Source organism: Pleurodeles waltl, chromosome 1_1 (genome assembly GCF_031143425.1).
Source record: "Pleurodeles waltl isolate 20211129_DDA chromosome 1_1, aPleWal1.hap1.20221129, whole genome shotgun sequence".
In the NCBI taxonomy this organism is placed as follows: domain Eukaryota; kingdom Metazoa; phylum Chordata; class Amphibia; order Caudata; family Salamandridae; genus Pleurodeles; species Pleurodeles waltl.
Window position 1 is genome coordinate 499818992 of NC_090436.1, and position 12208 is coordinate 499831199.

Sequence of the window (12208 nt, forward strand, 5' to 3'; positions counted from 1 at the left end):
GGCTTTGCACTCCCCAGGATTGAACAGTGGCCCTCTCGTGGATTTGGCGTCGTGCACTCAACCGGCTGAGGTGCCCCCCTTTCCCTCCCCCTGAGGTGCCTGTTTGTTTGCTCTCTGATGCCCCTGCAGTGTTCTCTCCGTTATGGTCGGGGATCTTGTGTGGGCCTCGGCCATACCGTGTGGGCCCAGTGTTCCACGGACTTAATTGGAGCACTAACTGGACTACTATGCTTGTTATATATTTGGTACATGGTGTATATATATATTTTTCCCTACTTGCTTTTAATATATTACAATGGTTACACTCATTTTCTATTGTCTTTGAATTCTTCCAGGGGGGCTGGGGGGTGTAACTGTGATGTATCATGCCGTATTAGTGTGTGTGTTGTAGTGGGTGAGGGTGGGGGTGTTGTGTGTTGCGTGTGTGTATCCCTGCTTTTTCCTTCCCCTGTGTCGTAGGTGCAGTACTCACCGTGATCTTCGCCGCCAGCATTTGTGCTCCTGGTAGAGGAGCAGGAAGACAATCGCAGGGAGTATGTGGAGTTCTGGGTCCATGGCGTCCTCGTTCCTCATGGGATGTGTAGAGGTGAGCGTTTTCCCTTCAAAGTCCTGTTTCCGCTGTGTTTTTATCCGCGGTGAATCCGCCCCGGAATAGATGGTGGATTGGCCTGTTGTGATACTGTGGGCGGTACATTGTCCTCCGCCTGTCTGTTGGCGGTGACCGCTGCGCTGTTTGTTTGTACCGCCATGGCGGTCGGAGTGTTAAAGTGGCTGTCTTTGTTGGCGGTTTCCGCCACATTTGTAATTGCAACTTTTTTACCGCCGGCCTGTTGGCGGTCTTACCGCCGCTTTAACACCAACCGCCAGGGTTGTAATGACCACCTTAGTGACACATCACTGTACAAGACTGCACTCTACACCATTCCAGTCTATCCCACTTGAGTGTACTCTACTCCATTGACTTCTACTCCACTGTATGACACTCTATGCCCCTCCACTCTACTACACTTTAAAATACTTCCCTGTACAACGCTGTACTCTAGTCTATGTCACTATACAACACTGTAGTCCACTCTATGCCACTCTACCAGACTGCACTCCGCGATACACTATGCAAATCCCTCTAAGCCACTGCACCAGAATGTGCTCCCTTCCATAACACACTACTCCAATCTACTTGAATCTGCTCCACTGTACTCTGCTCTACTGAATGCCACTTGATTCTGCAGCACTCTGTGCCACTCCACTGAGCCATACTCTACTACACTGTACTCTACCTCACTCCACAACAGTGTACTCTACTCTAGGCCACTCCAATCTATGGCAGGCTCCCACACTCTGCCACGTGGCATACCACTTCAGTGTAGAACATGCCACTGCACTCTTTAACACTTTACTCCACTATGTGCTACATCACTCCACTTTACTCCACCCCATGGCACTGTACAATACAAGACACCACTACACTCCTTTGTCCACTATACATGACGTCACTCAACACAACTCAACTTTAAGACAGTTTATCCCACTCAACACTACTGTGTGACATTCCAATGTATGCAGCTGCGCTCTTCAATACTCTGCTCTATAAAAGTTCAATCTATAACACTCAACTACACTCTATGATACTGTACAAACACTAAACTACACTGCATGCCCCTATATTGCACTGTACAACAGCCTACTCCCGTGTCACTTTTCAAGGATTTTTATAAAATGATGTGTTGTTGGAGGAGCTGCCAAGCCCTAGTCAATGTAAAAAAAAATATCTAAGCAAAAACATGTTTTTGCCTCAAATGAATATACTGCCATTGTAATCCCTGGTAATAAAGGGAACTACTTTGTACATGGATGTGATCCTTGTGCAAGAGCAGAATACTGTCACTCACAGTGAAGTCAGTGGCTGAAGTGAGCTGACCCCCTGCATGTTTTGTTAGCTGTAAGGGATGGAACTAAAAGGTGAATGGAAAGCAGATCGATGGATGAAGATAGCTGTCTTAAAGACTCTAAATGTAATAGTAAGCAATAGTAATTAAGTAATAGTACTATTGTGAACAATTTTTATAAAATATAAATTAATATGGATTTACTAAGCGAGTGAATGATGTGGCTTTTTGTAGTTATAAACTTGCTTTCAACTCTGTCCGACCTATGCTGACTGACTTGCTAAAACTGTTAACACTAACACATTCTTTAGAGTCTAATCATGTTTCATTCCTAAACTTTACTCAACTTCTTCCATTTTAACAATGGAAGCACTATTATGTTATACTTTTTTGCCTTACTGACTTGTTTTGGAAGGCACTGAATTGCACAATTGTTATACTAAATTGGATCTCTTATGATTGGGCTTACAGTGTGAAAGCTGTGAAAAGGAGATGATAGACAATCATGCATGTATTTTATTTTTGAGAAGAAAAGTATGCATGTGGAGACAGGGCAATGTAGTTGATTCCTTTCTGAATTTGAGTTGATTTCTGCTTGAGAAGTTTCGAACTCAAGAAGAATGAGTTACATTCTTGACAAATTATTAAAACTTGTATTGAAGGAAATGTACTATAAAAGGTGCTCAAGGGAAAAAGTAAGGAAGACGATCGAGCAAGAGATTTAGATGTGGGGGAGTGCAAACACAGAGAGAGAGAGATGGATAGACTGTTACAGAATAATGTGATAGCTGAATCTTACTGAGCTGATAGTAGTTAGAGACAGGAAAAAGCATTACTTTTTAAAATTCACAATAGCATTTTCTCAGACTTCTTTAGTCTGACTAGACTAATTCTTTCAAACTGCTACTGTATTCTTAATGAGTACAGGGAATTCTTAACAAATAGCCTAATTTGAAGCAAGTAGGGACAGATTCAAGACACACTTAATGCAATATTCTGTGCTTTCATTGATTAATAAATCTTATTACGTTATGTTTGAATAAACATTTTAAAACTTTCCTAAACTCTCATTAATTTTCTCATATAGAATTAGCTTGTGACGAGTAAAGTTTACATTGCAGCTGATTTGACCATAAAATACCGCCCCAGAGGTCCTAAAGTCTGGAGAGGGTTCAAGAGAGAGGCAGCATAAAATTATATATTTTGTAAGGATGCTCTGTCCCACAATATAATCATAATTTTACTAAAATCAAAAGGTCTTGGCTCAATGGTACCTGCACTGTTTAAAATTGTGATAAATCTGGTATTGCTAGCATGCTATCAAAGTCGGAACAAGTGTTTTTCACAATGTAGAAAAATAGGTCAGTATAAAAAAAACAGAGACAAAAAAGACATATAAGGGTATTTGTAGCAAAAACAGAGGATCCTGAGTATTTGTAGAAAGAAATACAGATGTATTCAGTTTCTTGTATGATCAAAGTGGACAAGTTTGTCTCCGTTTTTTATTTCAAGTGTGATCAGTCAAAAGATCTCTGATCATTCAACTAGTAATTAGCAAGTACAGTGACAACATCTGAGTTAGAAAAAAGGATCAAAGTAGTTTACCGTTAATGTTCACTTCCCAAACCTAATGAAGATCAGAGCTTGGGCGTTAATACAAGTGTGGAGTTGTGGTAACTACATCGTGAAAAGGATGAAGAGTGGGTAAATATCAGTTTGGTATTTCCCCATCCACATCCTCGGGTGAGGTACAGTTGGCACGCTTTGAGAGCATTGCAGCCCATATTAATCCAGTAATAAACAACAAAAGCATTATTTGAAGAGACATGTTCATCTTCATCAACATTCTTATGGCCAAACTTCCAGTTATCTCAATAATCATCATTAGTCTATTTTTAATTAACTATAATTAACCAAAAATATTGAATATTAAAAAGTTTCTATTTAATAGTAAACCTGCAAGCACAAGGTTTATCTCGATCAAAATGACTGAAACCATCGTAGTCTGAAAAGCTTGATAGAAAATATGCCTATTATTCTATTATGTAAAACACACTGTACTTATTGATTAATATTGTGCCTTAAATGTGGCTGTCAACTTTTAAAAATAACTTGTCTTCTAAGTTTCCATACTCTTTTTATACATTATATAAATACCAAATGCACATGAATGTCACCAGTGACTAAACATGTTGTCACTGCCCCCCAAGAATCAGTCAAAATAAATTTAAAAACGTAGGGCCAGATTTAACCGAAAATGATGGTGCACGGCGCAAAATTTTGCAGCTCTGTGCACAGTCATTTTCAAAACGCAGGGATGTGCCATATTTATTAGACTACGACGCACCCCTGTGTTTCCCCCTGCGCCAGCGCAAAATTTGCTGCCATGGGCCAACGCACCCACCCTTGCATCATATTGCAAGGATGGCTGCGTTGAGGGGGAGATTGATTTTGTGCAGGAAGGAACACTTTCCTGCATGAAAACAATATTAAATGGCGATTTGCCCTTTCTATGTGTGCTGCAAAATGCAGCACACATAAAAGGGGCAAAAAAGGAGAAGAAATGAAAGCATTTCTCCACGTTTTGACACTCTAATGCCCCCCTGGGGTGGTGTTAGATTTTGGTGCTGCCTCAGGTTTAAAAAAACTCGTAAATCTGAGGCAGCATCAAAATGCAATGGGTGTTGCCATGGCACGCTCACAGCAACACCCATTGCACACCCCTTCTACGCAAAGTGCTGCATGTGAAAGGGCCATATTTACAAGGTGGCATTAAGCCACAAAAAGTGATTTAACACACCTTGCAAAGACAGTGCAGTGCATTGTGCCACCAGAGTGTCACGAAAAGTGGCACTAGGGGCTCTTAAATATGCCTCTTAATAAAGAAGTAGTGGAATGAAAAAGGATAGTGGCAAACACACATCCCTCTATCAGTCCTTTTTCAGTTATAAACCATTCTGATAATTCAACATTAGTTACATGTCTTTCCCTACCCACAAGCAGATGTATGTATTTCGCTCAAAATGTGAATCATACACTTACTAGTACCTTCCTTTCATAATGGTAATCACAGTAACCCTCAACTCATTGAATGAAATACTTGCACCAGCCCCTGTGAAAATCACAAATATAGGATTGGGGGAATTATGGCTGTGTGTCTACCAGATAGATGAGACATCATTTTGGGGAGTAGGAAATTAGTAATTCCTGTCGGAGGCAATCAATAAAAGTATATGTAAATAGCCACTGTACTTTATGTAAAATATCATAGTCAGGAGGAATTTCCAGTTCAAAGGAAGAAAATATGTGGGTACTGTTTGCTGTCTGCTGAACATGAAGGAGGTGGTGGTAACAGATGTTAACTGATTTAAGATGGAAAACTGAGCAGTGGGGCTTTGGAGCCTTTTCTTAGCTGGACAGGGACATTGGTAAAAACATATTCATTTTGAGAAGCTCATTTGAGCAGTCTTGGTTTCTGAAAACGGATAATAGTAATTATCTTCGTATTATTTAAAATTAGAACTATAAAATAAAATATTTTGGTTAATGAAAATAGATTTGTTGGTTCTTAGGGACATGCATAGATTAATCAATTAACATTCCGGAATTAAAAGCCTCTACATTGTTTCAACACATTGCCTCAAGAATAAACGTACATAGTCTGTGATTATGTGTTAATATAAGCACACACTTAGGGCCTCATTACAAGTTTGTCGGTCTTTTGGCAAGACACAGTGCAGTCCGCCAAAAAACAGCGAAATTACTGAAACTGCCAGGACACTGGAGGACGAAAAAGAGGCAGTCCCACCACCAGCACCGCCAGCCCGACAAAAATCCTCCCATCAGATGACAATCGAAAAATCACCACAGTGGTTCTTCCATGGTGGAAAACCATTGGCGGTGCGAACCATGGCAGTTTCAATTCACTTCAGTCAGAACACCACACCACATTGGATAGTTTGAATACCCCACACCTGACACACATCCACACACCCGAGACACCCACTCACTGTGCTATATAACACACCCCATCACAACCCACAGTCGTTTGCAATCAAAACGCCACACACAACCACAGACAACCAACATCCCAGAGAGTTTAATATAGCAAAAATAGGCACCCAATTTTACTTCGCTAAGCACACATCACACACCTGTACAACATACAAAACACACACATTAGTAACACACACAACCCACAACACCCATCACCCACTCACATCACAGCACCTACACCTCACCATTTACCTAACTCTGCAACCTTTCACTTTCAACACAACCCCTACCATGTCCCCACAAAAACACCCACATTTCACAGATGAGAAGTTGAGGGTCATGGTGGATGAAATTGTAAGGGTAGAGCCACACCTGTTCGGAGCACAGGTCCAACAAACATCTATTGCCAGGAAAATCGAGTTTTGGCAGAGGGCAGTCGACAGGGTAAACTCTGTAGGCAGTTATCCACACACAAGGGAAGAGATCAGGAATAGGTGGAATAACATCAGGGAGACGGTCCAGTCCATGGCATCCAGGCACCAGCTAGCAGTACTTAAGGCTGGCGCAGGGCCTCCACCTGCTCCCACTATGTTCACATCTTGGGAGGAGAAGGTCTTGAACATCCTACATCCTGAGAGCCTGACAGGATTACCTGGGGGATTGGAGTCTGATAAGTACAAACAATGTTCATGCCACACAATTGTCTTGTCCTGCATGCTTCCTCACCACCTACACCCACGCCAGTTTACACACCACCCACTGCAGCTATCTCCTAATCATGTAATACCACTCCCTGGCATGCCACATGGCCACTAAACTCATCTGGCCCCACAGCCCTTGGAAATGGCATGTGAAGTACTGGCTAATTATAGCACAACAACTCCCAGAATGCAATATCCTAACATTTACAACACCAGTATACTGCACCAAAGATCACTTGTCATGCATGCTAAACCAATATCCTATGCAACCCATCTTGATTTCTAGTGTGGAACAGTGCATGTCAATGACAGCAATGCAATTGTTCACTCAAACTAGTATCCCAAGCAAAACACAGCTATAGAAGAGTGTCCATATATAATGGCCACATATTAAACATCACAAGCTAGAAATATACTCAACTGGTTTGGAAAGTCAGATGGCTGAGTGGATGCACATGCAGTACATCCAGACACAGGTCGATGTCCATTGTAAACTCATATACTGTGTTCCTAGAAATACACCAATGTGCATTGCACAGCTCTTATTTGTGCCATCTATCATGCCAGACAGTTCACTATGTAACAGTGGTGAACAGCCATATCAATAATAAGACAATATCAGAAGCCATCAGCAGTGCAATCACTACCAACATAGTTTACCAGCACAAAACATAGTGCATTGAATTACAGAGTTTCATGTTGTACTAAGTTACACTGTGCAGCAGCTGTCATTGGAATTGCTGGGGATCATGTTGAAGCACTGTCTGCATCTCACAAAACTTCTAAAATAGCCCATTTTAACCTGAACTCTGTGTTTTGCTCCCTCCACAGATAACCTTGCCATTGTGACCATGGAGAGGATACCAGAGACTGTCACTGCCCCTCTGGATGAAGGCCCCAGTGAGGACAACACCCCTGGATGTCTAGACACTGACAAAGAACCTGGCCTATCTGGGACACTTGATCAGTCAACAATTGTCAGCCTCTTGCTGCCCGCATGAACTCCTACCAGTCCTGTTGCATCTACATCAGAGGCAACCATTTGCCCCCCCCAACATATGTCCCAAGGACTATTTCAGCCATTGTGTGCCCCACAGTACAGGTACCTGAGTCTCACCTTGCCACCCCTGACAATGATGGACCTGCCACCACTTAGAGTGGGCACAGGCACGTAGGGCAGGGTGCGTGGGAGGGATGCTGTGGGCAAGAGGATGGGGGCTTAAAGGGACACTACTGGTCAGGAAACCATATCCCAAGTCTTGGGAGCCTACCAAAGTTTCCAAGACATGACGGGACAAGTTATCACTTGGGGGAAATCCAAACTCTACAGAGGGACACCCACCAGTTAGTCATGCAGCAGTGGCAGGCATAAAACACCCACTTAGCTTCCATTGCAGGGGTGCTGAGAGACATGAATACCACACTGAGGAGGTTTTGTACCCAACATCTGGCCCCTTCCACTAGGAATTATGCATCAGGCCCTTCTACATCTGTGGCAGCTAGTGGAATGGAGGCCCTGCCAGGGGAGGGACATGCCTCAGACACCCCACCCTCTGTAGCTGAAGAACCCACCTGCAAACGTGGACATCCACCCACACATCCAGCAGGAGTAAGTGCCAAGACCAACCCACTGCCAGGAAGTAAACCTCTCCTGAATTGTTCCCTTTCTGTGCCACAGATACACCATGTTGACTGTTCTGTAACCAATCTCCATTTTCCTATGGTGCAAGGACTCTGGACTGGTACCCATTTGGTGTAGCAGCTACCCTGATGATTTCATCGACCATGACTAAACCTATCACTATTTTTTTGTTTGTGTTTTACGTTAATAGTCACATATGTTGTTTTTATTTCCACAATAAACCTCACTTCAACACAGGTCCTGGGTATGTTTCATTTATCATCCATGTACAATAGTTATGCATGCAACTCTAGTCTGATCATGTCCTCCTGTATGGTGCACCCGTTGTTATGGACCTCATACATGGACTCCATCAGCAGGAGACTAATTACAATAGGATTGTTACAGGACAGGTTCCAAAAAAGTTGTAAACTACAACTACACACAATCAGTGATAGATGTGCAAAAAGCACAAAGAGCATAACTGAGAGTAGCATCAGGATGTTTGCTAAGGTGTAACACAATGCTAAACTAGATGATACAAAAGTTAGGGTCATGTAACTCTACCAACAAGTCAGGAGGCACATAGATTGCTTCTATGTATCACCTGGTAAAGCTTTATCACATACCCATACCATAGCTTCCAACTACATATCCCATGGTACAGACAGAGATCAGTACTGATCTACCCAGTCCTGGAACCTTTTGCTTACATTGGTCAAATACCTGTTGGCTTGTCGCTCACCTATGTCAGTCCACAGTGACATGCACATTGGTCTGCAATGTACAAACTCACTGACAGCGGATTTTGGGTAGTTCGACCATTTTCATAATGGGTACTCTGTGCTATGGACAACGACGGCCGAGACCATGGGCGCACCTAGTCTTCAAGTCATGATAGAGCAATGCCATAATTACTACTGATAACAGTGTTTGGGCCTCTGTGCAGCCATATCCCCAGATATCTTAACGGGTCATCACTCCATCTCAGTGGGTATCCTAGCTTGCATGGTCTAGTAACTGAAGTCAATGGGAAGATAAAACATTTGTCACACTTAAAACTGAGGCCTGAATGCTTCCCTAATATTATATATTCCCGTAATAATAGTGTGAGGTGAGTGTTAGGCATTTTAACATACAAGAATATGTTGTTGACATATAAAGAAATACCCAATGGTCTTAGGGTAAAGTTCAGTGCAGAGACAGTGTGACGCTGTCTGATGGTGCTGACCATTGGCTCCAATGCCAACATGAACAGCAGTGGGAAGAGAGGACACCCCTGTCTCATCCCCTTGCTGATAGTAATGGGTGTAGAGGTATGCCCATTTACCCTTAAGCGAGCTGCTGGGCCTGTATACAGAAGTCTGATCCATTGTATGAAGGGTGAAGGCATGACCATGCATTGCAGTATTGTAAACATCTATTCCCATTCTTTAGAGTCAAAAGCTTTGGCAGCATCCAATAGCACTGCGGCTTCCTCTGGGCCCGGGGTTAAGTTGGTGGAGTAGGCGAAGTGTGGTTGCAGATTATGCAATATGGACCTTAACGGCACAAAGCCCAACTGATCTGGCAGCAACAAGTTCGGAAGGAGAGTCATCAGTCTGTTAGCTATAATTTTCACTTGTATCTTTGCATCTACGTTGATGAGATATAGCAGTTGATAAGACTCACTTTGTTCTGCATTTTGTGTGGCTTGAGAAGGGTGATTATGAGTGCTTTGAAGACTGTAGGGGGCAGCAATTGTGTAATATATACTTCTTCGTATAGTGTTAGGAGAAGCAGTACTAAGAGGGAGGCAAACTCTTTACAATACTCACTTGTTAACCCGTCCAGCCCAAGTGCTTTGCCATTTGAGAGGTTTGATATGTCCTTTTTGCTCTCTTCCTCTGTAATAGGCTGAGCTCGTTATTTTTTCTGACTAGGCTAATGCATTCTCATTTAGATGACTGGAGAGCTACTAAGTGTGGCCCTCAGTGTGTGTTTGATGTAGAGTGTTATAGTAGCCTGTAAAGGCTGCCATGATGTTCTTAGTATCGTAGTGCTCTGCACCCTTCAACTCTGTCATTTTGATTATATTTGTGTTTGACCACAGTGACTTCAACTTCTGTACTAGAGTCCTGGCTGGTTTTCCACCTACTCCATATGCTTTTGCTATAGAATATTTAGACATATGTTTGATCTCTTCTTCAGGTAACTTGTTATGCTCTGTCACTAGTGTGCATATAGCAGCTAATATGAATGAGTCAGGGCAGGTTTCCTTGTGGCATTCTGAGGTTTGTATCTGATGCTCTATGCTGCTCATGTGTGTGCATAGTGTTTTGAGTTTTCCAGCCTTTTACTGATGTACATGCCTCCAATAATAGCTTTAAATGCTTCCCACAAGATGCTCACTTTATCTACTGAGCCTTTATTTTCTTTAAAAATATGTTAATATGCTGGCTCTGAGCTCTCCACGCAATTTGGGTTGGTGTGTGTGTAGGAATTGATACCTTAAGTAGGACCAGACTGTGCTCTGATAACATCCTGGGACGGTGTGTGACTTCCTGCATCCAGTGGCTCATGTCTCTGTTCGCCAACCAGTAATCTAGTTAGGACCATATGTAGTAAACAGAGGATGTGAACATGCTCTTACATCAAGTAAGGTATTTTGTCCGCCATAGGTCTAACAGTCCAAGCTCCTCCGTATCTGACAATAGAACATTAGCTGCACACATTTCATGCTAGTCCATGGTGGCAGAACTATCAATAGTGGGGTTCAAGTTAGTGTTAACGTCCCCCCCACTGAACTGTGTGTGTCAGTAGCATGAGTAGTTTTTTTCACATTGACTTGTAAAATGTGGGCTTGTCAGTGTTCGGACCATATGCATTCACCAGTGTTAGATGGATTCCATGAAAAGTGCCCTGCACTATTAAAGATCAGCTTTGATCATCAGAACACAAACACAAGGACTGGAATGGGGCACCTTACTTGATCAGTATCATAACATCCTTTGAGTAACATGATGCATAAACATGTATTGCCATTTGCCTGCTCCTCTGTGCTTGGTGTCTGGGGTGAGATGTGTTTCATGTATAAATAATATATCAATGTTATGTCAGTATAGGTATGCTATGGCTTGCCATTTTTCTGTGGGTTATTAAGACCTCTTTTGTTTCAAGACAGTAGTGATACATTATTGCTTCTAGAGTCTGTTTCTGGTGCTATGGATCTCTCAGTGCAGGAGTATGTAATATGAGTTCATGCCATATCCCTGGTATGAGTGCTGTGGGTTCACTTGCTGTAGCATGTATAGTAATGCTGCAACTTTCATAAGTGATGACATTCTGTGTTGCATTATCCTGAACCCTTTCCCTAACCCCCTTACACATTAGCATTCAATCCTGCCAGCAACATCTCCTTGACTACAAGCAGAGGCACCTCTATAAAAAATGAAACCTACAAAAAAATCAGGTTGTGACAGCAACGGTTAAAATTCAAAAAGTTGCAAGAGATCGCTAATTCCCTAGGTAGTTCCAGCAGAGCACCTCCAAATGGCCAAACGTCTATGGGGATCACCCAGTAGGGTGACTCTGAAGTGGCAGAGCTGGTCAGGACACACAATATAAAGGATTGCAGATATTACCAGTCTTGTTTTCCATTGTTTCAGAAGGAATTGGCAGAGGTAATCTGAATCACTGTGTCTGCTTGATCTCCTCGGCATGCAGGAGTGGGCTTTCTATTTGCTCATTCTTTTCTCAGGAGGGTCACAGCTTTCTTAGAGTCCTGAAAATCATATTCTTTACCGATTTGGGAGAATCTGAGCCTTTCTGGGTATAGCATAGCATATTCTATTTCAGGCTGTTGTAACAACTTTTTGGCCAGCAAGAACTCTCACCATGATTCCTTTACTGCCAGAGTGAAGTCAGGCAAATATTAGATGAAGTTTCCCTCATGGGTAATGGTTACTTTTTCCCATGCAGGTGACTGTGTCTCGGTCTCGAATGCTCCTGAGGTGTGCTATAAT